Here is a 25,873-nt window from a genome sequence, read left to right on the forward strand (position 1 = left end):
CAGCGCGACCTGCTGTTGTGGAGTGGTGAAGGCTTAAAATGAATTATGTGATTTTTCATTGAACGTTCAAAATTCAATTCAAAAGCAACATAAATGAAAACAATAGTCAGGGATTTCAACAGGTCTCACTGCTTTCCTGAAATCATTTTGCAATTCATTATGTATGAAAGAAATCAAAATGTGGTTTCTTTCTGACACATCACCTAGTTAAATAAGGAATTCCTATAAATAATGGGGAATTAATGCCAGAAACAGACGTAATAAACATTCTTCACTTCTCTAATGAACAGAGTCTGCACTTCTGCATTACTACACACTACTTCCCCTGGCTTGTGGTGTATTTGTATTATTGCAGTTTAAAGATCCACAGCAGTCTGACCTCACTTTTTGTGAGCATAGACTCAGAGTTCAGCTTATGGAAATCAAATCACAAGGCTAATTTTGATCTATCTATATAAAATAAATGAATAAATAAAAAATGTAATTCATTTTGTGCTTTTGTTTTACATAGCCTACTCCTGTTCCCTGGGCAGGCAATAATTCTTGATTTTCTTTTTTTATATATATAACTGGCCAAAACTGCTATTTAAATGAGTGCGGAATGACTCCTGAAAAGCCATGGACATTCCCATGAACCATCAGTGTCAAAGAGCAGAGAGCATTGAAGACTATGTGATGTAAAACACAGCTGCTTCTAAATAAAGAGTGACTGAGATTGTGTAGACAGGTGTTTCACTTCAAAAGATCAATGCATAATGGCATGGTCTATCAGGCATATACTTCTGATATTATGGCCGGGTCTAAGGGGGGGCAAGTCATTTTATTTATTTATTTATTTATTACTATAAATGGCCACTTTCACTTCAACCTTGTTCTTCTTTTGTTTTTGGCGATTTGCATTCTTCGTGCATATCGCCAAATACTGGGCAGGGAATGCGAATTTTCTCACTCACACCTATCATATTGCTTCTGAAGACATGGAAGTAACCACTGGAGACATGTGGGTTAATTTTATGCTGCCTGTATGTGCTTTTTGGAACTTCAAAGTTTTGATCACCTTTAGAAGATAATTTGTGTTCTGCAGATGAAAGAAAGGCATACATATCTGGGATGGTATGAGGGTGAGTAAATGATGAGAGAATTGTAATTTTTGGATGAACTATCCCTTTAAGAAGCATTAATATTTGTTATTAATATTATATATATATATATATATATATATATTCTGGGCAATTAAAGCAACAAAAAAATAGATAAAAATCAAACGCCTCACATCTATGTATATAAATAAAAGTAGCTACTAATAGACACAGTAAAAAAGAAAATTAGTAGGTCTGGGCTATAGAATATATGTATTCTGTATACATGGACTAAAAGATTACGTATATCAATATGGATAACACTGATGATTAGTTCTGATGTTATCCATCAAAAAGATTAAATAACAGTCTACTTATTTCTCGCTACATTTGGTGCCCACTAGCAGTCAGTCTGTGCACTGCAGTCTTTGAGCAGCTGCCTGTAGAGAAGAGTGAGTCCAGTGTATGACTGTGAGCGAGAGGACAGTCAGTCAGCTAGGCTCGAGTTCTGTTGGGTTCGCCCCAGCAGAGACACGCCACTCACTCTGCGTATTGCGACGCCTCGATTCTTTTTAAACGAGAAGGTTTACTATCAGCCTGCAAACCCCCTATGCTGAATTAACATATCTGGATTCAGGATTTACCTACTGCAGCTGCCTCTAAGGGCTGATATTAACTTGGTGAGTGGATCTTTCTTTGAATTCAGGACCAGCTAAATTGCTAATAGCGGCAGCAAGTGAGACAGCCGGCCAAACGCTATACATAGCAGCATGTAATACACGACTTTAAACTTGATGTTTTTTTTTTGTTTGTTTTTTGTTTTATTACGTTAGCAGTCCTGTAGATTGTACAGGTTTGCATACGCCCTGGAGGTTATCGAGCAGAGATATCTATGCAGAGATAATGGTTATAGTATTGGTTGGAATGGATAGGCAAGCTAGGGTTAAATGTGTCTGTCTTTTGCATAACAGCTGGCTGTGTTTTAAAACACAGCGAGCTGCCTACTTAGAAAACATTTTGGGGCATTATAGGTGTTGTTTGAACGGTCGTAAGCAGCTCACTAGGTTGTAAAGAAGCTCAAGGTTCCTCAAGCCTCAATTACCTTCTCCACTGTTTAGCTTAGCTTAGCGAATCTGCTACTACTGTCTGGAGCTGTTTTTGTATTATATAAGCGTATATAATGCATATATATTCTATAAAACCTTTATAAACATAAAAGAGAGCTGTAAATTGGATTTATAAAGTAGTTTTATCTGGGCATCCCACCACAACTTTACTAGCTGTTTACATTAGCCGCCACGCTGAAATTAAACGGATCGACTAGCTGTTAGCAAGCTAACAAAACTGAGAAGAGAGAAGTTTTGAGTCTTTTTTAGGAATTTTCCCCACTGTTTTTGAAATGGGATTATTTTGCTGTCGAGAGCTGTTTTCTTGGTTCTTTAAGAGACTGCAGGCCAGTAACTTGTTCTCATAATAATTGCTTGAAAGTTGTTGGTATTGTTCATTTTTTTGGGATCAGTGTATATTTTATGAATTCATATTTGTGTTGTGTAATGTGCTTTTGCAAACACTTAAAAATCTGAGAGGTTTTTGCAACATATGTTCATTTGTATGGACAATATTCACAGGAGGAAGCTTTGAAATGCCCAAGGACCAACACAATGTGCCACTTTGGAGGAGAGCAGACCTGTTATTGACCCAATTCTGAAGGTTGTGTTTTTCTTCAGTTTAGTGAAACTGTGGAAAATAGTGTCTGGCATTAATGTTGTCATTGTGGGACATTTACATTGTTTGCAACAGCTTAATTTCCTTCATTAAACAGAACATCATGCCATCAGCATCCCATATGAGTCCTTATGCAAGAGAAACATGGGTATTCCATTACAGGTCGACAGTCTGCCGAGTCTCTAGAGAATCGTTTACTGTTGGAAATCGAGGACAGTGTGGTCTGTTTATAATATGATAACAGATCATCTAGATTTAAATGCAGTTTTTCCTGTTAGGTTGGTCTCATTTGTTTGGCCAATAAAAAAATAGTGCACTTGCTATGCCAAAGTCGTCTTTTATAATTAGATTCATGGCTTGATTTAAGCCCTTACTGTAATAGAGAGCATATAAATACAGTATAGTGCTGATGAAGTAATTTGAGTCTTAAGGTTTCTTATTGAGATTTAGATTAATCTTCATGCGCTGTGAAGTTTAGACGCTCGTGTCAGAGTTGCAATCCAACCTTGGTAAACAAACAATGTGCATTACTGAGCCTGATACTTTTTTTAAATTTTCATTTGAAATTGAAAATGAAATAAAAATGTGATATTTGTAAGATTTTAATAGGGTATTTGATGAGAACAAATGGTATTATTTACATTTAGGGAAATATTTTAGCACTTTTTATGCATACGTAATTGGCATTTAGTGTGCAGTTCAAAATAAGTCAGTAGATGTCTTTAGAAAATATTGGCTTCAGGTACAGCAAAACAGCGGTTTTGTGAAAAATCAGTGCGGCAGTTGTAAAATATCTTTTAGTGCACAACAAAACATGTTCGGGCAGCATGAGGTGTTCGGAATGGCTTGTCTTGTGGATTAGGGTGAGAGCTCTTGTTTTGCAGTTTGAAAAGCTGCATCTGGGTGGAAAAGTTAGAAGATTCAATGATGAGAAATGACGGGGGCATTTTGAGCCACCTTGCTGAATAGCCAGAGGCATGAATGTCTGTGTTCAGGACCCTGGTATTTATCTCCAGTTTGAATGTGAACGAGGGAGTCAGATGGAAAACGGGGGCATGCAAATACGTGGTATGCAATCTGTGTGGCTCAATGTGCAGCAAGATAAATATCAAATTGAGTTTTTCTTTAAAGAAAGGAAGGAAACCTTGCCAGCAGTGCTACGAGAACCTGAGTGTGACCTTCAGTCAATAAAGGAAGATTCCTGACCGCCTTTGGCTAGCAGCTCAGAACTGAGAGGTGAACTTTGAATCAGTTCGTTCATTTGGGTGGCTTTCTCAACTTCAGATCCTTGAGCTGGCCAGAGAATGCATCGAACACATACACCTTCAGAATTTATGTTGCCATACTGTATATTGTAGCTGATTGCCTATAGCCCAAGGCTAAATGTTCAATCAAATATCGCACAGGCTAGAAGCAGATAATTATGTGTGCTTGCTTAGGCAAGAATCGGTATTACTGTTGCTCATACTTAAGTTAAGGATTTGAACAGTCCCCTTTTCCTTAGAATTAAACTTTCACAAATAACTCATTCAGCACGGTTTTTACTTTGAATATGATACCACAAAAATAATACCTTAAATTGTACATCTTGTTGAAGAAAGGTGTGCTACTACTTGTATTCGTAAGTGATATGCCTTTTGATTTTGTTCGTGAGAATCGCCACAGGAAGCGTTGTGTGTTTTGCAGTGTAGATTCAAAAGAAGCAGCTCATAGGAGTGATTGCACTGGATGTTTCGCGTTGCTGATTTAGGCTACATCTACATTAATCCGGATACATTTGAAAACTGTTTTCCTTTTCGAAACGCTCTCCATCCACACTGCCGTTTTCCAGAAGTTGCTCATCCACAATGAAACATATGAAAACACTTAAATATTCTTACTGCTCATGCGAAAAATCGCCGTTGCATGTATGGAGAGCGTTTTCAAAAAGCTCTGTTTTCGCTGACAAAAATGCAGTCTCAGTGTGGACAGAAGGCCAAAATGTAGAGAAAAAGATGCGTTTTCAAACGAAAACATATTAGTGTGGGTGTGGCCTTAGTAAGGGTGTTGTAGTGCAGGAAACATTGTGAAAGAATTTTAGCACTGTTTTGCATCCGCAAGAGCGAGAGTCCATGTTCAAGAACCGTTAACGGATCCAAAAGTCATAAATCTTTTGGTTTATTTTTTTATAAAAAGAGGTACTCTGTTTACCAACTCTAATTATAAGCCAATAGTATCTACACTGCAAAATATTGTTGGGAAATTTGACACTGTGTGTTAAAATGAACACTTTCAGGTCTCGCATCACGTGGAGGAGGAGGCAGGAAGCGCGTTATTGTTTACAAGAGAAACTTGCACAGACCAAGCGCCATTCACAAACCAAAACAATTTCAAAACAATATATATATTTTTTTATTTTTTTTTACAAATAACAATAATAATAATAAATAAATAAAAAAAAAAAACATTACTGCAGTAAATAACCATCCTTTATTTCGGAGCAATGCCGTTGCGTTATCTACTTGTGCTTTTTCTTTAGCAGAAATATATAGGCTATATGACTGTCAGGAATTCAAGCCACACAAGTTGTAGTTAGTGAAACCAAGTGCAAGAGCGTTTACTGAGATTCACAGGGTTTACACTGTGAGATCAGTGGTACAGGTGATATCACACAGAAGAGAAGCTTCACAAACTGAAGAAGAGGTAACAGACAAAACAACAGCGTAAGCACTAAACAGATATCAACGAAGATCAAGAGCAAATACAGACAGGTAAATAAACACCACGAGTCCTTTGTGTGAGACTTGACAGTGAAGTGGCGTGAAAGTGAGTTATTTATGCAGGCAGTGATGAGCGAGTGAATTGAGTGCAGGTGCAGTGAATTCGAAATCTGGTGATGAGGAGCGGGGCGCTGAGGGAGGTGTGACAATGACAACGTTTTCACACATACCTGAGTTCGCTGAAAAAACAGCATGGACACAGTTGACGAACTCAGATATCGACCCTTTGTTTCTTTCGATGGTCTGCAATCTTCAGGGGTAAAATGTTCACTGCACACCCTCCAATATTTGAGAGAATGTAGGGGAGTACTGATATCCAGGTTCAGCGCGATAAGCCAGAGCTTCAATCGCTCATGATCATGTATAAGCAATTGATGAAAAGTTAATATTTTTCCCAGCATGCATTTTCTTTAGGATTTCTGAAGGTTGAAGCATCCAGAATACACATGCCAAACGACCATTTTGAACAGTACACTTATACAAATCTACAGCAAATACAATTAAACTTTTGTACAGCACTCCTTCTCTTGTAAACAATGACGCGCTTCCTGCCTCCTCCTCCACGTGATGCGTGACCTTACCAACGAGCTTACATCATCCCTCTCATGAGCGCACATCACAGAGATGTACGGAAGCGAACATTTGTAGTTAAAAAGTATATGTATTGTTTTGTTTCTCAAAATAATCAATCGTTTGGGTCAGAAGAACTTTATTTGTCGACTGGAGTCGTGTGGATTATTTTGATGCACCCTAAATATGCATTTTGGACCGTCAAAAAATGGAGTACATTCACTTGCATGGTTTAGAGGAGGAGGCCTGAAATGAAATCCTAAAAATCTTAAATTCTGTTTTGATGAAGAAAGAAACTCAGATACATCTTGGATGGCCTGAGGGTGAGTAAATTATCAGCAAATTTTCATTTTGGGGTGAACTTCCTTTAAGGGTGTTAACATTAACACTCAATAGTGTTGCTTGATCAAACACGGTTACACAGGGCACTGAAACTTGTTTTAATAGTGATATTTTATACTTAATATTAAAACATCAACATATTAAAACATCAACATCACAATTATGATTAATTCATATTTCAAATGTAAACTAAGTGTATTATCAAAAAAGGAAAAAACTGACAATCAGAATGGGAGTTATGCATTTATTGAAACAATACAGCTTGTCTTCCTTAAAATCTCCAATAACACCTTTAAATTTAAAAATTAATGTTTAATGCTGAAACATACAACATGTGTCATCCTTGAAAGCGTCAATAATATAGTTAAAATAATCTTAGGTAAAAATAAAAAAACACATTAAAACTTCCTTCATATCATTAAACATCTATGTGAAGTGCTGAAAAAATACATCTCTTTGTCATTATGTGTATAAATGAGTCAGATCCATAAGATGTCTGTTTATCAAATGCAGAAACAGAACAGTCCTTGTTCACTAGTCATAGCATTTAGTCAATTAATCTGAATGCATGGACAGATTCATTAAAATGTTACTTGAAATCTACTGAAAGTATACTGTACATGCTCTATATATGAGCGATAACATATTAAGTATCCTTCTGAATGCATTGCAAATAAAACGTCATCATGGATTTGTTGTTACACTCAGTTACTACTCTTAAAGGGATAGTTCACCCATAAATAAAAACTTGCATCATTTACTCACCTTTCTGCCATCCCAGATGTGTATGACTTTCTTTCATCTGCTGAACACAAATGAATATGAATTTTTGAATATGAATTTGTAGAAGAATATTTCAGCTCTGTAGGTTTATTCAGTGTAAGTGAATGGTGACCAGAATTGTGAAGCTCCAAAAAGCATATAAAGGCATCTTAAAAGTAATGTCTTCAGAAGCAATCTAATCGATTTTGGGTGAGAACAAATTATCATAATTTCAAGCTTGATTACACTTTCTAGCACCATCTAGCATTCTGCACATGAGATTGAAATCATGATTGTGCATAGAGACTGCTGATGTCCAGATTTATGGTGAAAAAGGAGTTATATTTTGGTCTGTTCTCACGGAATACCAAAAGAAAGAAAGTCATACACATCTGGGATGGCATGAGGGTGAGTAAATGATGAGAGAACTTTAATTTTTGGGAGAACTATTCCTTTAACACTTACACTCACGATGATAGGCTGGATTTAACAGGATTGATTTTGTAAATTGTTGTCTAGATAAAGGTGAATGTAAATGTGTCATATTCTTAAATTAAAATGAACTTTAAAAACCTCATCGAATGCTTCAAGTGAATTAATGGCTTGACAGTATCAGATTCTTGTTGACCACAATGTAGTACTTGAGCACATCTGCTTTTGTCCTTCCAGTTGCCAGTACACAGTCCTGCCTGTCTTGATCATCCACACTTCTACCACCCACAAAATCCCCTAACTGGGCAGACTAAATGGGATTTTGTATCATGCACAGGTTATTCAAAGAGAGAAATTGATCATAAGCGTACCTTTTCTAACTTCAGCAGGCAACCAACAATATCTCTCAAACTGATCTTGGCAGCTCTTTTTTTTTTTTCCAGAGGCTTGCGGTGCACGGAGGTGCAAAACAAGAAGAAGGGAGGCTATGTCACCATCCAATCCTTCATTGACAAGACACTTAAAAAGAGAGAAAGAGAACATTCCATCATTATTCATACAGTACATATGTGACAAATGGCATTTATAGCACTTTCATCAAGTACCTTGATCTTTGTTATTGTTGTAATATTTTTCTGCAGATTTTAGTAGCTGCAGCAGGACAGGTGATGTGGTTAAGTGTGCTTGCCTCCTTAACCATATTCTTTCTTGAAAGAGGTACTCCACTTAGTGCATAGTTTTGCTCCTGTTAAAGAGACCATTTGGATTCAAGTTCCTTGTTGCATGAGATTAATATTTAAGAACCCTGTTAACTGTAGATTATTTTTGCTTGACCAACATTTATGCAGAAATACTTACATAGCCAAGTTTGTAAATAGTGTAACAATGTCACAGGTATGCATCTCTCCTTGATTTGAGTGGTATCTTTCTGCAATAACAATAAAGAAAAACAAATCCACAGTGAAACTACAAACTACTTAATAATTGAACATATTGCTATTTATCAGCATTAACTTAGGTAAATCAGTTGTAACATTATAAAAGGAATATGCACCTAATAAATTTGACATTTAAACATTATTACATACATATAAACAAGTGGAGGCAACTGGATTACATCCCTTGTCCTACCAACCTGATTTGCTTAACACTGTATTTTTAACACTCAGAAATTTTCTGTGTAAGGGTCTTCTTGGGGGTTTCTTGCAACCGGCTGCAGAATATCTTAGAAATTTTTGGGTTGGATCTTTTGACTTGGACCAGTAAGCAACGCCTTAACAGTCACATATAAACACCCTAACAACCATCAGAGTACCTTAGCAACCACATAGCAATGCCCTGGCAACCAACCAGAACACTGAAATGAGTTTTGCATGGGTAAACGCTGCTCACATGTTCTTCTAAATGTAAAAATCTACTGTTCATGTGAAGTTGTTCGGTGTGATTTGAGATCTTAATTCAAAAGCCACAGACATTCACCAGTTATACAATTGAACTACATGCAGTTTTGCTCCTGTGGAATCTTTCAATAAGCCGTGTTTATTGGCTCTTATAAGTCAGGATATTTTTACAAGCAGCAACAGTGCCAGCAGCTTTGCATGTCCATCACTTTTACATGCAAGTGGGAATATTCAGACCCTTTTCCTTCAGGTAAAAACCCCCTTTAGTAGAGCATTGGTTCCAGCCAAGACTGCAGTCTGCATAGTATTTAATGCTCTTGAGCTTTTGCTGTGCAGTGCCATGGGTTCACCTCTCATGACTGGATAGAGCCAGAGGGTGGTCTGCCAGGAGCAATCAGACAAATTAAGCAGGGCAGTGGGAAGTAGAGTGCGCTTAGTTAGAACTCGATTTTACTTAAGCAGTACATCAATAGCTTATTTTCCTCTCTCCTTCTCTGAATAGCAATGTTTTTAATTTATGAAACATTAGGAAATTATTTAGGAAAAGTGGATTTACGTAAGCAGTGAGGGAAATTGTTTTGATCTCTGTAGTTGCTGGTTACTGAAGTTATTATAAAATCTTTCAATTTGGGGCATCACTAGTGAGTGGGATCCTTATGTAATGGTACCACTGTTATGGTTTTGGAAGAATTAGGTGAGCAAAATACTCATAACTCAAATTTTGGAGTATTTCATTTTTATTCCTAAATGCTGACATAATTTTGTTCCAAACTATTTTTTGTTTATCATATTGCATTATTTTTTTTCCAAATAATCGCAGTATAACTTTTTGTCCAAATCGTGCAGACCTAGTTCACATTAAATAGTTCTTGAGAGATGCGATTTCATGTTGGGTTACTAAACTAAACTATCAATTAGACCTAATACCCAAGATATAATGAATCTATCTTGAACACTTAAATGAAGAACTGTCTTGAATGCAAGGGCATAGGATTGGTTTGAAAGTTGGTAGGAACATATTGCAAGGATAATATTCAAAAAGATACCGTCACTCGTAAGTATTTTCTGTGTGGTAAAATTGCCCAAATGTTGGTTGGGACATTTCTGATTTTCTGAAAGTTGGTCCTATCATCCCTATTTCCTACCAAAATCTACACCTATGCTTGTATGAATAGTTACAATGTGATGTGCATTGCAAAATAGCCTTAAACTTTTTCCATGTGAATTGACTTGTCATCCTCTACCAGGTTTGGACCACTGGATGGGGTCAAATGTTTATTGCAAGAGGGTAGTCTACTGATGACTAGATGCATTGAATCATTGAAAGACCTGCAAATTTATGAAAATGAAAATTATTAATATCTAGCTTGATTACAAGCACCATAATGTTTATAAGGCATCTGCTCAAGGGTGTATTGACAGTTAAAACAATATAAGTCTTGCCCCATAGACTTCCATTTTAAATGCATTGCTGTACCTGTTTTTTATTTGTTTTTTAATTTTAAAAAATTACAAATAAATCCAAAATTAGGAACGAGTAAAAATTATGTTCTGTGGTAATAGCATGCCAGATGCTGTCAGTAGAGCTTAACATATTCCTTTAAGACAGATGCACCCCATTCCTTTAGATTAAGCTGCAGTTTCACCTTACAATTTGTATGTTGATTTCTCCGAAAACATAAACACTACAGCTCTGTTGTATTTTCAAAGCATTGCCATTTGTTTGAGCATCCCTACCAGCCTTAAATAGCAACATTGGCTCAACAAATGATGTGAGTTTGGGGTGGCACTGTCTGTTTGGGCAACCAATGGCAAACAGGGGAAGAGCTCAGTCATTATTTTTGCAATTCCTTTTGCAACACACTTCACCTTTAAACTTTCACTACTTTTCAGAAACAGTCATGAGAAGTACTGTTTAAGGACTAGCTAATGGACTGGGTAGAAAGAATTCTTTATTAAGACATTATGTTCTTAGCTTTTTTGATGTGCTGTATAGAGTATCATGTTTGTTAGGTTTGAAAGCTTAGTAATAGCATCATTCTGTGAGCCCTCCAAAAGCTGTTTACATCTGGGTGTACCACAGGCATTATTATTTCTATGCTCTTGCTCATCTTTTGGTATTCGTGGCCTCACTCATTCAGGAAACTTCTGGTATGTTGCGTAACGCGAGAGCCTGTGCTTTCCTCCCCATGTTTGATTAATGCTAATTCTTCTCATGGTTGATTAGTTGACATGAAATGCAGACACAAGTTAATTGCTCATCCGTAATTAAAGGCATCATTGTATAAAGAGTGACTCTTTGCAAAGACCTACACAGCAGAGCTTGAAGTTTATGCTGGAGGCAGATAATGAACAGCCTCTGATTTATTGCGCTTTAAATTGCATCCTTTATCACGTCACATTGCTTTATTTTTAGTGATGAGTGGTGACCCGAGATGGTGCTGGTTTCTGTGCTTGTAAACTGCAAGTGCACTTTGGGCCCTTGACAGAAAGTTGGTTGACATTGTGCTGAGTGCTGAAGTACATAGAAGAGGTTAATGACCACAGAAATCTGAACGCTTGACTAGCTGACCTTGAACTGCTTGTTTAGTTTCATCTGCCTGCTTGTTATCAGCCTTTCTAGGGTTGTTTTGTACATAAAACTTGTTATCTGGATTCTGGAATATTGTGAAATTGCTTGTCTTTAGAGCATCAAAAGAAAAAAAGTTGCATCATCTTGTAGGTTTCAACAGCAGGGTTTTTTTTTTGCACTGCTGGCACAGGCGGGCCAGTAGTTCATATTTTTACTTGCTCTGCTATTTTTACTGTCCTCATCAAGAAAATTATGCATTTTATTTTTGTATGGATATGTGCCTAAAAATGTTGTTTATTTTATACTTATTAAATTGTCTATTTCCATGCAATACATTTATATACACAGACAGCAGTATGCTGATAACCAACAAAAATCAGCTTATTCGATTGTCATAAACTGACAAAATTAAGTTACTTTAATAGCAAACGTGAAAAGTCTGGAGTGGGCTTATAAGGAACATGTGAACCATTTAAGCCCACATGTGTTCTTAATAAGCCCACTATGCTTTTAAAATGGAAAATGGTTCACATTGATTTTACTGAATAAACACCTTAAGTTATAGATTTAGGCCTAGACCTCAAACATCATAATCAGTTCATGAAATATTTAATTTCTCAATCCAGTACCTATTTTTTTCTCCGCCTATTCATTTTCTCCCTGCAATGACAATAGATCCAGTATGTAGAGTTGACAATGAATTCAGTTAACAATTTATTAATATAGGGTTCAATGGGTTATTTGCTCAGTGGGCTTATTAGGAACAACAGGGGTCAATGGAAAATTAACCTCAATAATTTATAGTAGAGTCAAACACAATGTTTTTCATGATAAAAAAAAAACAAAACACTATTTTACAATGTAGAACATGTTTGTTATTGGTGTTAAATAAAATAATTGTTCTGTTTTTAAGCTATGAGCAAACAGGATTTACAAAAGCACTGTTCCTTCCCCACATGAAAAGAAAGTTATATTTATGGATAATTACAGACAGAGCACTAAATCTTGTTTGAGCTCAAGAAGCTTCTTAAATATTTTCATTCAATGTGGTTATCAGCAGTTTTTTTTCTTTTCTTTTACTGCATCTATCTTTGTGAGCATCACTCAGGCAGTGTCCTGCACAAGCTCCAGATACTCATGAAATTCATCTTTTCAAATACATAGTGCTGTTAAATACAAAGAAAATAAATTACGTCAAGTTGCATTTGATTTATCAATCTCTTGACAATCTCAATTTTTATCATTCCTCATGTTCATCTGACTCCAGAAAAATGGAGGTCATCAAAGTTTTTTTTGAGGTCATCAAAAACAGTGAAGTTTTGAAGTTCCAAATGGATGCTGCACCGTGCTAGCACATAATCCAAAATAGCTCAAGAAATCGGAGTAATGGGCAAAAATCTACCTATGTCGAATGGATTATGCTTAAACCATTTATGACTACAGCCCGATAAAGGAAAACAGTTTAAAGTGTGCACATGACCACAAACGTTGTCAGTTTATTAACCATTATCAGGGTGAGCATGTGCATGTAAAACACTCACTGATTTGTTTGTAATTTTTAACCCTTTTTTTTTTTTAATTTTTTTATAGCATACTTCCTAGTCATTCTTGCAGTTTTGACAAAACCTCATCTATGCCTGTCAGCTAGATAAAATTTCCTTGGTAAAATGTTTAAATCAGAAGAATTTGCACCAGTGTTCAGTACACTGCAAAAATCTCATGCTTCCACAAGGCCAGCGAGCTTTCCTTATTGTTGAGCCCTATCCAGTATGTATAGCTTTATGGATCTGGATTGGACTGCACTGAATCAAGAAAGCCCATGTCTGTACAGAGACGGACAATGGAATTGAAAGGAACTTGGAATGGCTGGCTTTTGCTAAACACTTTTAAAACCATAAAGGCATTCCATTCAGCTAGTGCTGCTTTTTACACTGTCCTTTGCACTGCAACATAATGCGATTCATTACACCACTGCGTCACCGGTCCAGATTGTCTGCAGAAACATGCCTATTGTTGTACGCCATCATGGTTGCAGCACTGCATTCTCAGTTGACAGCTGGGAAACCCTGTGGTGGTTTTGTCATGCAATCAGTCTTAATGGCATGGAAACATGGGAGATTCTCTTTAAATCTAGTGCTGTTATGTTTTAGACGCACGTTAGACAAGCAATTACCTCTATTGCTTTACTATATGTCGCTAATATCAAAGTAACGGGCACTTAGCAGAAACTCAACCAGCTGTTTTTTCGCTGCTAATCTTTTAATGTCGAAGGGAGTTTAGGTAAAGCCATTTATTTTTCCTGGAATTATCCTTCATTTTCTTTTCATAAAATGCTCTTATCATTAAAAGGTCCTGCAATCTTGCAGTATCCATTAAACTTTAACATAATTGTGGGGTCGACTAATCTTCTGAGTATAATCTGTAGTATATCACAGGGAGGATGGTTTTTTATGGGTAAAGCCAAATCCAATCAGATGCAATCAGAGAGAATGTAGGCCCTACATTTATAGCAGACTGGTCAGATGTTTTGTGTTGATGGTGCCTCATCCAAACCTAGTGACATCGGGGTGGTCAAGTATTGAAAATGAGATGTGGGGAAAAAACAAAAGGCACAAATCAGAGCATGAGTGATTTGTGGAGGCTGCAAAAAAGCACTCGAGTGTGATAAAATCCTGGCATTGGTTTCAAAAAACCTCATTATCTGTACTCCCACAAACAAATTATCACTCCACCCAAAACAGAATTCTCAAAATACTTGCATACACCCCTAAATCACATTTGTTCTGCCTTGCTTCAGCTCTTAGTCAGATTCCTTGTTCTTTGTCACCCAATTCAAGGAGTGAAAGGGAAGGGCTCACGGAGCATTCCTGGCCTGCATCGACTGCCCTTTGCACCAGCCCCCTGTCCCCTCCAGCACAGATTCTGTTCAGCATGCAGGGAAGAGTAATTTATCTCAAGGAGGAGCGTGCCAAATCGGGCCACTGCAAAACAATTTGTCTTCTTTGCCGGGGCGTTGCCAAATTTTGGCCTGGCCTGATCTCCCCCCAGCTCTCCTCCTGCTGGAACTTGACACCGAGCAAGCTGTCACTTCGCCTCCATCAACATGCCAGTGTTTATGCTCAGTTCACCCAAGTATCAACTTCTCGTCATCTGAGCAGGGGTACATCAGCAGCTGGCCGTTTATCTCTTGGCACGCCTGAGACTCCACTTCATTAAAAGGTGCCAGTGTTGCTGTGATCACACATGGAGGTCAGGTCCACATAGAGTCCTCTGCACTCTGAGAGAGAAATAAACACATTTAATCTAACTAACATGGAATGTCGGCTTGTTGTTTTTTACATTTTTATTCTTGGTTTTGTTTAAGCATTCAGCACATTTCCTAAATGTTTCTTTATGTAGTTATTTAATCTATAATTTTTGCTGTTTAACTGTATTTTTTATTTTTTATATAATTTATTAAGGCCTACTCTTTTAAACCAGAGCCCTTTTACACATTCTGTTTTATAACACCATTTCTTGTCACACAATTTGTGTTACTCCATCAATGTTCAATTAAAAAAATTCTTGCATAATATACTTTGGGACCAGAATAAACACATTTTCCTTAATATCAGTCTTTTAAACCTGGTTTCATAGAATCACATTACTGTACCTACATTTTTGCGAAATAAGTTTTACGTGGCTTGCTGTATGTTGCCAGTCACTTAATTTTCATGAAATCAGTCTTTAGCACCATTGTGCCCTAATCAAGCATTTATACTGTATATTTTTGGTGATGTACAGTGGGAGTCAAAAACTGTAGCAGTTAGCTATGGAAACCTTAATATTGTGCAACTATTGGGGGCCTGGGTAGCTCAGCGAGTAAAGACGCTGACTACCACCCCTGGAGTCGCAAGTTCAAATCCAGGGCATGCTGAGCGACTCCAGCCAAGTCTCCTAAGCAACCAAATTGGCCCGGTTGCTAGAGAGGGTAACCACCTCATGGTCGCATAATGTGGTTCCCGCTCTCGGTGGGGCGTGTATTGAGTTGTGCGTGGATGTCGTGGAGAATAGCGTGAAGCCTCCACACGTGCTATGTCTACGCAGTAATGTGCTCAACAGGCTACATGATAAGATGCACGGATTGACGGTCTCTGACGCGGAGGCAACCGAGTTTGATCCTCTGCCAGGAATGAGTCGCTACGCCACCACGAGGACCTAGAGTGCATTGGGAATTGGGCATTCCAAATTGGTGAAAAAAGGGGAGAAAAAAAATAAAATAAATATTGTGCAACTATCAAACATTTTTGCTCACCAGCATTTTTTGATGAAATTGCTCAACCCCACTTCCATGTCTGAAAAGTATTAACTTTTCCGTAGGTAACTTTAAATTGTGCCATATGGTCAAGTTCCCCCCCACTCCAACAAGTTTGCAGATTGAGTTCATTTGGACAGATCAGACAAGATTCTTGCAAACCAGCCCATGCTGGTTTAAATTAGTCTTAAGAAGGCCTGCACATTTACCTAACAGATGGACAGCATTTGGAACGGAAAACAACTGCTCTTGCTCTGAATTTTTAAAAGCCATTGGTTGTAGGCTGGAGTCTCGTAAAATGTCCATGACTGTTGTCTGAAATTAGAAGGAGCTTTATAGACCATCTCATCTTGTCCCTGTTTCTATCAGAGTAGAACCCTACAATTTCAATTTAATCCAATTTTAGTGTTTTAATGGTTTGACTCCTTCAGGTGAATGCTGATGAATTGATATTTGATCTCTAGCATTTTGAGTAGTGTGAGAATGTAGGTGTGTTGGCATCTACTATCTCCCTCTGATCTGGTCACGCTTGTCTTTGGCTTGGCTCCAGGAAGGTTCTGCTCCTCTGGCCGCAGCGGCGATGCTTGGAGACCAAAGTGCCTTTGTTTCAAGCCTGTGAACAGTAACACAGAAAGAGGAATAAAGTAGCAAATGCACTGAGCTGAGAAAGTTGCACCGATACAAACACACCTGCCTGCTTGCGGTTTCTCAACACAGTCCAATTGCTAAATTGCCACGGAGCTATGAATGCTTTTATCTGTGTGTGATCCTGTAATCCACTAGGCGTGAACTGTGTAGTTCAGTGCCACTGCAGATGGCCTCTGCTCACAACATCGGTATTGCCTCATCATCTGTAATCACCACTGATTACAGCTGAACAAATCTCACCTATGTTTGAAATACAAACTGATAAATGAATGTAGCTCATTCACGAGAGTCATGCTAATAGGCCAGGTATAAGGATGACTAATTAGACTACTCATGTTTGCTATGGCAAGCATCAATATGATCATTATTGTGCATACTTAGGATTAGGGTTTGTCAAAACTCCTAAGTATTAAACTTTGGCATGTAACATCTTTACTGTTTGTACTGCAACCCTCTACGAACACGTTGGATAATTAATTGCCATTGGCTAGTCATTTTTATTTTTTTTCTCGCCAGACTTTTGACAACATGTAAGTGTAATGCAACTGAAAACTAAAAAAAATATTAAGAAAACAGAGAAGGGGGCATCATAATATTATTTTATTACATTATTTTATTATTAGTTTTCATATATATGATTTCACGCAATAAAGTATGCAAGATTGTAAACTTTATTTTCATATTTCACTTTTGATCTTTTTTATTACATTTTAGCTTGTGTACAAATGTCACATTCTATCAATTTACATGATGTCATGAATTTTCATTTTTAATAACGATACAAGCTGTTTGAACTTTCATACAATTGAATGGTTGGAACCTAATGAAAATAGAATTAATAATTCTATTATAAGAATATTTTAAGTGCTACTATATTAAAACTGCTATGCAAAAAAAAAAAAAAATAGCATAGATTAGTTAACGATTTGTATTTTTGAAATTCTTTCATATTTACAGTGTTTTCTAAAGTTACAATATTTCATAATGTATGATTGTACCTTTATTTATATATTTACACATTTATTACACTTACTACATTTTGTTGAATGTTTTTATATGCACTTGTGCAATTTACATTGAGTTTACGTTAACTTAGTTTCCATCCACTTTTCACGCAGTTTTGTTATCGACAAAGTTAAAATGCATATAAAAAGTTTGCGAAATATGCCGTTTTCTGCCTGTTTCCATTCAGATGGCCTTTTATCGAGAAAGTGGTGTGCTTGATGACGTCATGCTTAAAAAAACACTTGTCGCATACGTTTTGGTTTATCGCAAAAGAAAACTGCCCTTAAGCCGTTTCCATACAGAAATGTGTGTATATCGCTAATTGTGTACCTTTCGCCTCCCAGATGTCCCTAATTTTTTTCCCCCCGAAGTCTTTGTAAAATGGGGAGAGTATTGAAACAATTTATTGAAATTAGCCAGCTTACTGTCATTTTAATTTCACAAATAAATGCAATCAGAAGAGGAGGAATTGCAATCAAAAGGGAGCAGTTGCCCTTCTGATAGGACGGTAATATTGGCCTGACCTGTCGCAGGTTGCCACTGGTTCCGACCCGGAAGCGAATCATCATGGACCTGTTCAAGCCGGCAACCTGTACTAAGTAGTGGGGGAAACTTTTGGTCTTAGTATAAGGACCATCCATCGATGTGTACAGTTGAAGTCAGAAGTTTACATACACTTAGGTTGAAGTCATTTAAAACTCATTGTTTAACCACTCCACAGATTTCATATTAGCAAACTATAGGTTTGGAAAGTCATTTAGGACATCTACTTTGTACATGACAAGTAATTGTTCCAACAATTGTTTATAGACAGATTGTTTCACTTTTAATTGACTATATCACAATTCCAGTGGGTCAGAAGTTTACATACACCAAGTTAACTGTGCCTTTAAGCAGCTTGGAAAATTCCAGAAAATGATGTCAAGCCTTTAGACAATTAACTTCTGATAGGCTAATTGGGGTCAATTGGAGGTGTACCTGTTGATGTATTTTAAGGCGTACCTTCAAACTCAGTGCCTCTTTGCTTGACATCATGGGAAAATCAAAAGAAATCAGCCAAAAAAAATTGTGGACCTCCACTAGTCTGGTTCATCCTTGGGAGCAATTTCCAAATGCCTGAAGGTACCACGTTCATCTGTACAAACAATAGTAAGCAAGTATAAACACCATGGTACCATGCAGCCACAAATACCGCTCAGGTAGGAGATGCATTCTGTCTCCTAGAGATGAATGTAGTTTGATGCGAAAAGTGCAAATCAATCCCAGAACAACAGCAAAGGACCTTGTGAAGTTGTTGGAGGAAACAGGTAGACATGTATCTATATCCGCAGTAAAACGAGTCCTATATCGACATAACCTGAAAGACTGCTCAGCAAGTAAGAAGCCACTGCTCCAAAACCACCATAAATCGCAAATGGGTCTTCCAAATGGACAGTGACCCCAAGCATACTTCCAAAGTTGGCAAAATGGCTAAAGGACAACAATGTCAAGGTATTGGGGTGGCCATCACAAAGCCCTGACCTCAATCGATAGAAAATTTGTGGGCAGAACTGATAAGGCATGTGCGTGCAGGGAGGGCTTCAAACCTGACTCAGTTACACCAGTTCTGTCTGGAGAAATGGGCCAAAATTCCAGCAACTTATTGTGAGAAGCTTGTGGAAGGCTACCCAAAAAGTTTGACCCAAGTTAAGCAATTTAAAGGCAATGCAACCAAATACTAACAAAGTGTATGTAAACATCTGACCCACTGGGAATGTGATGAAAGAAGTAAAAGCTGAAATAAATCATTCTCTCTTCTATTATTCTGACATTTCACATTCTTAAAAAAAAGTAGTGATCCTAACTGACCTAAGACAGGGAATATTTTCTATGATTAAATGTCAGGAATTGTGAAAATCTGACTTTAAATCTATTTGGCTAAGGTGTATGTAAACTTCTGACTTCAACTGTATATGGTGTTTGCACAGCTATTAAAGAAAAATTGTTGTGGTGTAATATCAGGGTTTACATATGATACATTCCTAAAATTCAATAGGCTATTTTGCACAATCACCTAATCTAAAGCATCGCCATCACAACTGCATTGTGTCCCACATATTTGTCCAGCTACTTTTAATGACCAACTGAACTTGATTATCATCTAAAATTAATTTGTGTCATAATACAATTTACATTTTCTGAAGTAGCTCAGCACATGCGATCCGACGTAAATAGGGTTAGATTTAAAATATTTAAATGTTTTAAAATGTTAAAAAGCTAGTTTTCTGAAAGTGAACTCAGCATTGGACAAATAGTTCTGATAGTTTATAGTCTTTAAAAAAGTGTAGAACATTCTGAGAATGTCATTCATCTGACTTTTTTCATCTATAGAACAGGGTAAGGCTAATTTAAATTTGTGTACAGAAAAGGCAAATATAAATGCCTAACAATATTATTTTTTCATTTGGTAATTTATTTAATTTAATTTTTTATTTAATTATTTATTTGTTTGCTAATTTAATTTAATACAGGGAATTTTGCTTGTATTTTTTCTAAAGTAAGCTAAACAATAATTTTATAGAATTGGGCTATGTTATTGTTCCAAAAAAAGCACACTGATGTATTGTGTGTGTACAGAAATTTGTTTTTTGTATTGTGGGCTAATTCCATGACTGCCGTCTATTATTTTGGATGGTGTGGAAAAGCAACTTTAATAAATAAACAGATGGCTACCGCAAATAAATTAATCGCAAAGAGTGGCCTTTCATTTGTTCTCTGTGCACTTGTCAATTACAGGTGCATGAGAGATATTTGTGTTGGCACTCCTGGACGTGTCATGATGCAGATGTGTTTGCAGCATCGGATCTGTGCAGGTATGCCGTTAAGACCAATCCATAACAGTGCGAGTAATGCTTCACGTACAACAAATTGGCTTTCAAGGATGTATACCTTGTCGTCATGATTAACACAGGCTAACAATTGGGGTAAATTTTAGCATTTTTGCGTTAATGCCAATTTTATCGACAAAGTGTTTCCAAACCAGTTTTTCGTGACATTTGAAGTATAGACGTAGAGTTTATATGCTAGTTAAAAGGAAAAATATTATGTCAACACTTGTGAAATTTTGAAAGTTTCCATTCGCTATATCGGTAAACTTTGATGCACTACACCTTTGTCGCAAAAAAACCCTTGGATGTAAACATAGTTATTGATATGTATAACAAGCGCTAAATTTTTACTGTCTCTTTAAGAGAAAAGCTCCACGAGCAAGTGTTTACGGTTGAATGAGAGCAGCACACATTAACGAGAAAAGTTACACAGTTGTTTTTCCCTCATCTGTGCAATGTATGATTAGAAATAATGTTTCTTTTTATCTTTTTGATCACCAACTGACTGTAAATAACAAAGGATTTTAAAAGACATGAAATGAAAATCGGTTGCCTAGATCTTTGGATACAAAATACAGTGAACGAAGCAAAAGGAAACTTTGACTTGTAAAACAGGTATGACTTGCTTGTACAAATAATTATTGTACACGTTCTCAAATTCAAATCTACAAGCTTTTGAGTTTTGCAATACTTTTACCTTCTAACAGATGTCCAACAGGCATGTAACTGGTCTGTAGGCTTGCTTTAAAATGGAGAATGTTGATAATGAACAGTCCGTGGAACAGTTTAACCAAAATCAGAGTTGACATCGCTAAGTGCAATGTCAGTGACATTCCAAGGCTCAACTAAAGTGACGGAGACAGCACAAACGTGATCACGACAGATCCGGACCCACTGCAGCCAAATAAGGTACATTTTCTTCAGATTGCTCACGAGACACAACATGCTGTAAAAGACGAGGCTGAATCCAGCTTCCTAATCACCGCCGCCTTTTTCAGTAAAAGAAATTCTTCACCACTACACAACTCACACTCTGAAAAAATTCAGAAAAATCTGAATTTTTACTCACCAGTGGCTTATAAAATTCATATTTCAGTCGCATAGTGCAAATTTGGTCACATATGCGAGTGATTTATTTGCTATGTAGAGGGCTTTACTGTGATTGAATGATACCTCAAATCACGACTTGAGGATAGATGTGCTTTTACTTTTCTTAGCAATTAGACCTATGATTTTTGCCTGGCAGATGAAAAAGGGGTGACAAAATCCCATAGACTTACTCTGAAGAGACTTGGGTTGGCAGTTTTGACTTCTATTTTATGAGCTTCAGGCACTGTGCTTATTGTAGTATATGACGGAATAGAGCGCACATATACTGTGACATGAGCAGCGTCTGTAGATTTTATACTGATATAATTAAATCACAGCATTTTGCACATTATCACACTGTGTCATATAACCTACGTCTTATCCAGAAGTGTGAAAACTACCGTCACAAGCACAGAACCGGAAAAGCCTTCACGTCAAAATAAAAATTAGTTTTAAAATAAAAGCTTGATGCTTGAAATTTAAGAAATTCAGACAGAAATGTAATACTAGTTTTCAGTAAAATGTATTTATTATGTTTATCCTATATCTCACAAGCGAGAATGCTGTTGTACTGAATAAAAGTTTTCATCCATTTTTTAATTTATATTGTGATGCTCTGTTGTGCATCATCATATAATTAAACTGATTTCAAAGGGTCCTACTTTTAAAAAAAAACTAGAAGCAATGTTTACTTAATTGAGGAACATTTGTTTTAATTTATTATTTACTTTAAAATAATAGGCTAAAGGAGTGTGTTCAATTGCATATTACCTATCTTTCCTTTGGTTTTGAAATTTGTATCGAGAATCATGAAATTTTACTGGTATCGGTACCTTGACAACACTACTAACAACTGCATAGCAACACGCTTAAAACCACTCAGAAAGCCTTAACAACCACATAGCAACATCCTGGCATCGTAGAAGAAAGCTTTGCACTGGCAAGCACCACTCACATTTTCTGCAGATTTTCCTGCATTTTGCTGACTTGATTCTCTTGCTATAACTGATGGGTGGACAGATTTCAAATGTCACGACACAGGGTGGTTTTCACTTTGCGCTAAGAGTTTTGTGAGGCTACCATTAATTTTCTCTCACTTGTCTGTACGTGATTTTGTCCATGTGAAAGGGCATTAAAAATAGAACATTGTTCTTTGTAAATGGAAGATTGATGAAATGTCATTAGGTCATTCTTTGGTGAAGCTGTGCTGATGTTTTGCTTTCCCTTCAGGCTGCCGTGAACATTTATCCATGCCTTGCATTTCTAACTGTGGCCATATTTTACAACAGAGTAAAATAGCAGTCTTTCTCAGATGCCGTGTTTATTTACAGAAGCATCTTGGGGATATTATGTTGCTATGGAGAACGCTGCTTTCTCACCAAGCCGCATGTATACACGAGTTAAGAATATGCCGCTTATACAGTACATGTAAACAGGCACGCAGCTTTCTCTCAATAAGCCACGTTCTCGTAATACGCTGCTTTCTAGTGTCCATGTAAATGCACTTATTGTCCGTAGCGGTGAAAAAGCCTTCATTGAAATGCAAAATCTGGAACCTGCATAGCATGAGCAATGAGAGGTATCTTTGCACTTTTAAATGGGCCTCGACTCAAGTGGATCGAAGTTTTTAACATCCCATAATTGCGACTGAATCAGCCAATGAATCCATTCAACTCCAGAACAACTGCACATGTCTTTGTTCTAAACAATTCAGTGCATTACCGTGCACTTTTTAAAAAATGTGTTGAAAGTGCTGGATTTTAAAATTTATTCAGACTATGGATGCACGATATATCGGCGGCCAGTATATCATTGGCGGTTTATTTGCTTGCGGCTGAGAATCTCTGACTGCCTGCAGCTTTTTATTCCCCCTTCAGACAGGGACTCTGGCAGCCGCAAGCGACAGTGCGTGTGTGCACAATGTGTCTGTCGCTCTGTGAGGATTATTTCAACATCTCTGCACCTAGTTATGTTGTTTGGGGCTGGTTTTTGTCATCTGCTGTAAGTAACGACATGCCATTTCCCATATTCTGTTTGTTTTATGAGGCAATAAATGAAAACGCGATAAAAACATATGTATGTTACTTGGGGGCAATCATTTTCGCTTATTACTTCATGAAACATAAACAGAATGCGGGAAATAACTTGCATTACAGCATTGTGATTAAAACAAGTACAAACACAAACTAAAATGGTACATATGTCTTGAAATGATTCTCACAGAGTGACTTGAGATGGCTAAAAACAATAGTTTGAGAGTGGAACGAATGTGCTTGTTGAGAGTTTTTTCTAATGTTTTATTTGATCTGTATGATGTTATCTATTCCAATTATGATTGTTGCACATTTAATAAGTTATACAGTCAGTGGAACTGTTACATATGTGTGCTATAATCATCTGTGAATGAGACGCACATAAGCACAATGCCTGCATATACATGCACACAAACTACATAAATCGTAGTCTGACTGCTATGATAAATATTACACCATGTATAGATTTGGGTTTGTATTGTGTTTTGTTGTTTCATGTTCATTACATGCAGTTCATAGCCTTATTTTGATTTAATGCATTATTACATCTGTAAAAATTTAATCAGAGCCCTTCTAAGGGGAGCCTACAAGTATAGCATAAATAGCATAGCGCAGCAGTCCCATAGGCATTCTATGGGCGGTACACTGGTGAGGAGACGAGGCCGTTTTTTTTTTTTTTTTTTCTTAATGGATGTCTATGGAGGAGATGCTTCAGTGTGCTGAATAAACTGCATTTTTCAGGAAACGGCTCACCACATAATGAATTGACCACCTTTCCGCAAATCTTCAACATGTTTTACACTAAACAACCCTTTTGGAAAGAACTGTGTGTGGAGATCGCTACTATAAAATTGCTGTTTTATAAGAGAAGATATGGACAATTTTGCAACAGGTAGGTGTCAGAAGCTTGGAATTCAGACTTGCTGCTATTTAAGGTTTAGCGGATATAACATGAACAAGAAATGTCACTGTTCATGACTCCACTATCAGAAAGACACTGGCCAAAAATGCCATCCATGGAAGAGTGGCGAGGCGAAAACCACTGCTAACCCAGAAGAGCATTAAGCCTTGTCTGAATTTTGCCAAAACACACCTTTATGGTTCTCAAACCTTTTGTGAGAATGTTCTGTGGACTGATGAGTCAAAAGTGGAACTGTTTGGAAGACAGAGGTCCCGTTCCATCTAGCGTAAATCAAACACAGAATTCCACAAAAAGAACATCATACCTATGGTCAAACGTGGTGGTAGTGTGATGGTGTGGGGATGCTTTGCTGCTTCAGGGCCAGGGCGACTTGCAATAATTGAGGGAAACATGAATTCTGCTCTCTACCAGAAAATCCTAAAGGAGAACGTCCGGTCATCAGTCCATGAGTTGAAGCTCAAGCACAACTGGATTATGCAGCAAGACAATTATCCAAAGCATAGGAGTAAGTCCACCTCTGAATGTCTCAAAAGAAGCTAAATTAAAGCTTTGGCGTGGCTTAGTCATAGTCCTGACTTGAACCCGATTGAGATGCTGTGGCAGGACCTTAAACGGGCAGTTCATGCTCGAAAACCCTCCAATGTGGCTGAACTAAAGCAGTTCTGCAAAGAAGAGTGGGCCAAAATTCCACCACAGCGTTGTGAAAGACTAATCTCAGTTATTGGATGCATTTTGTTTCAGTTGTTGCTGCAAAAGGTAGCACAATCAGCTATTAAGTTTAAGGGGGTAGTTAGTTTTTCACATGGGTTATATAGGCGTTGGATAACTTTTTTGCTTCAATAAATAACATTATCATTTAAAATCTCAGATTGCCTTTTTTATGTTAAATTTTTTTTTAAATTTTTGAAACAATTTAGTATGAGATATACACAAAAACAGAAGAAATCACTTTTTCACAGCACTGTATCTGGAGTAAGACTGGAAAGTCAGTGACTCGAACACACATCAAAATCCCAATCAAATGAGAGATGGCCTGAGCCGACAACAGAGCTCCTCGCCTTTAAACAAATATTTCAGAGAGTGCTGTACACTTAATGGTTGCTAAAAGCATCACACAATTAGCCGAACTATTTTACAAACAACATGCAAGTGATGGGGAATTTGTAGAACATTTAAGAAATGAGAAATGTTTTCTGAGTTTTCTGCACGCACAGATTCTGTCTGGGCTTAAATCATAAACATATTCTAACATAAGGTGAATACAACTTTTCAGTACACTCACCATTATAGGGATAGTTCACCCAAAAATGAAAATTCTCATGTAATTTACTTACTCTCATGGCATCCCAGATGTGTATGATTTTCTTCTGAAGA

At 37.1% G+C, this 25,873-nt stretch overlaps 1 protein-coding gene across 2 annotated transcripts in view; it reads left to right on the forward strand.

Moving 5' to 3' along the window:
* Positions 1-1,504: 1,504 nt before the first annotated feature.
* The window catches only part of LOC127430389 (bifunctional heparan sulfate N-deacetylase/N-sulfotransferase 1-like), a 133,004-nt gene continuing 108,635 nt past the window's right edge, over positions 1,505-25,873 (forward strand). Inside the window, exons 1-2 of one of the 2 annotated variants that reach the window (XM_051680110.1) lie at positions 20,989-21,070; positions 21,163-21,364. The gene's annotated coding sequence lies outside the window, so the exon portion shown is untranslated. Of the gene's footprint in view, positions 1,760-20,988; positions 21,071-21,162; positions 21,365-25,873 lie in introns of those variants that run through there. The other variant, XM_051680109.1, reaches the window with a different exon arrangement.

Source organism: Myxocyprinus asiaticus, chromosome 40 (assembly GCF_019703515.2).
Source record: "Myxocyprinus asiaticus isolate MX2 ecotype Aquarium Trade chromosome 40, UBuf_Myxa_2, whole genome shotgun sequence".
Lineage (NCBI taxonomy): Eukaryota > Metazoa > Chordata > Actinopteri > Cypriniformes > Catostomidae > Myxocyprinus > Myxocyprinus asiaticus.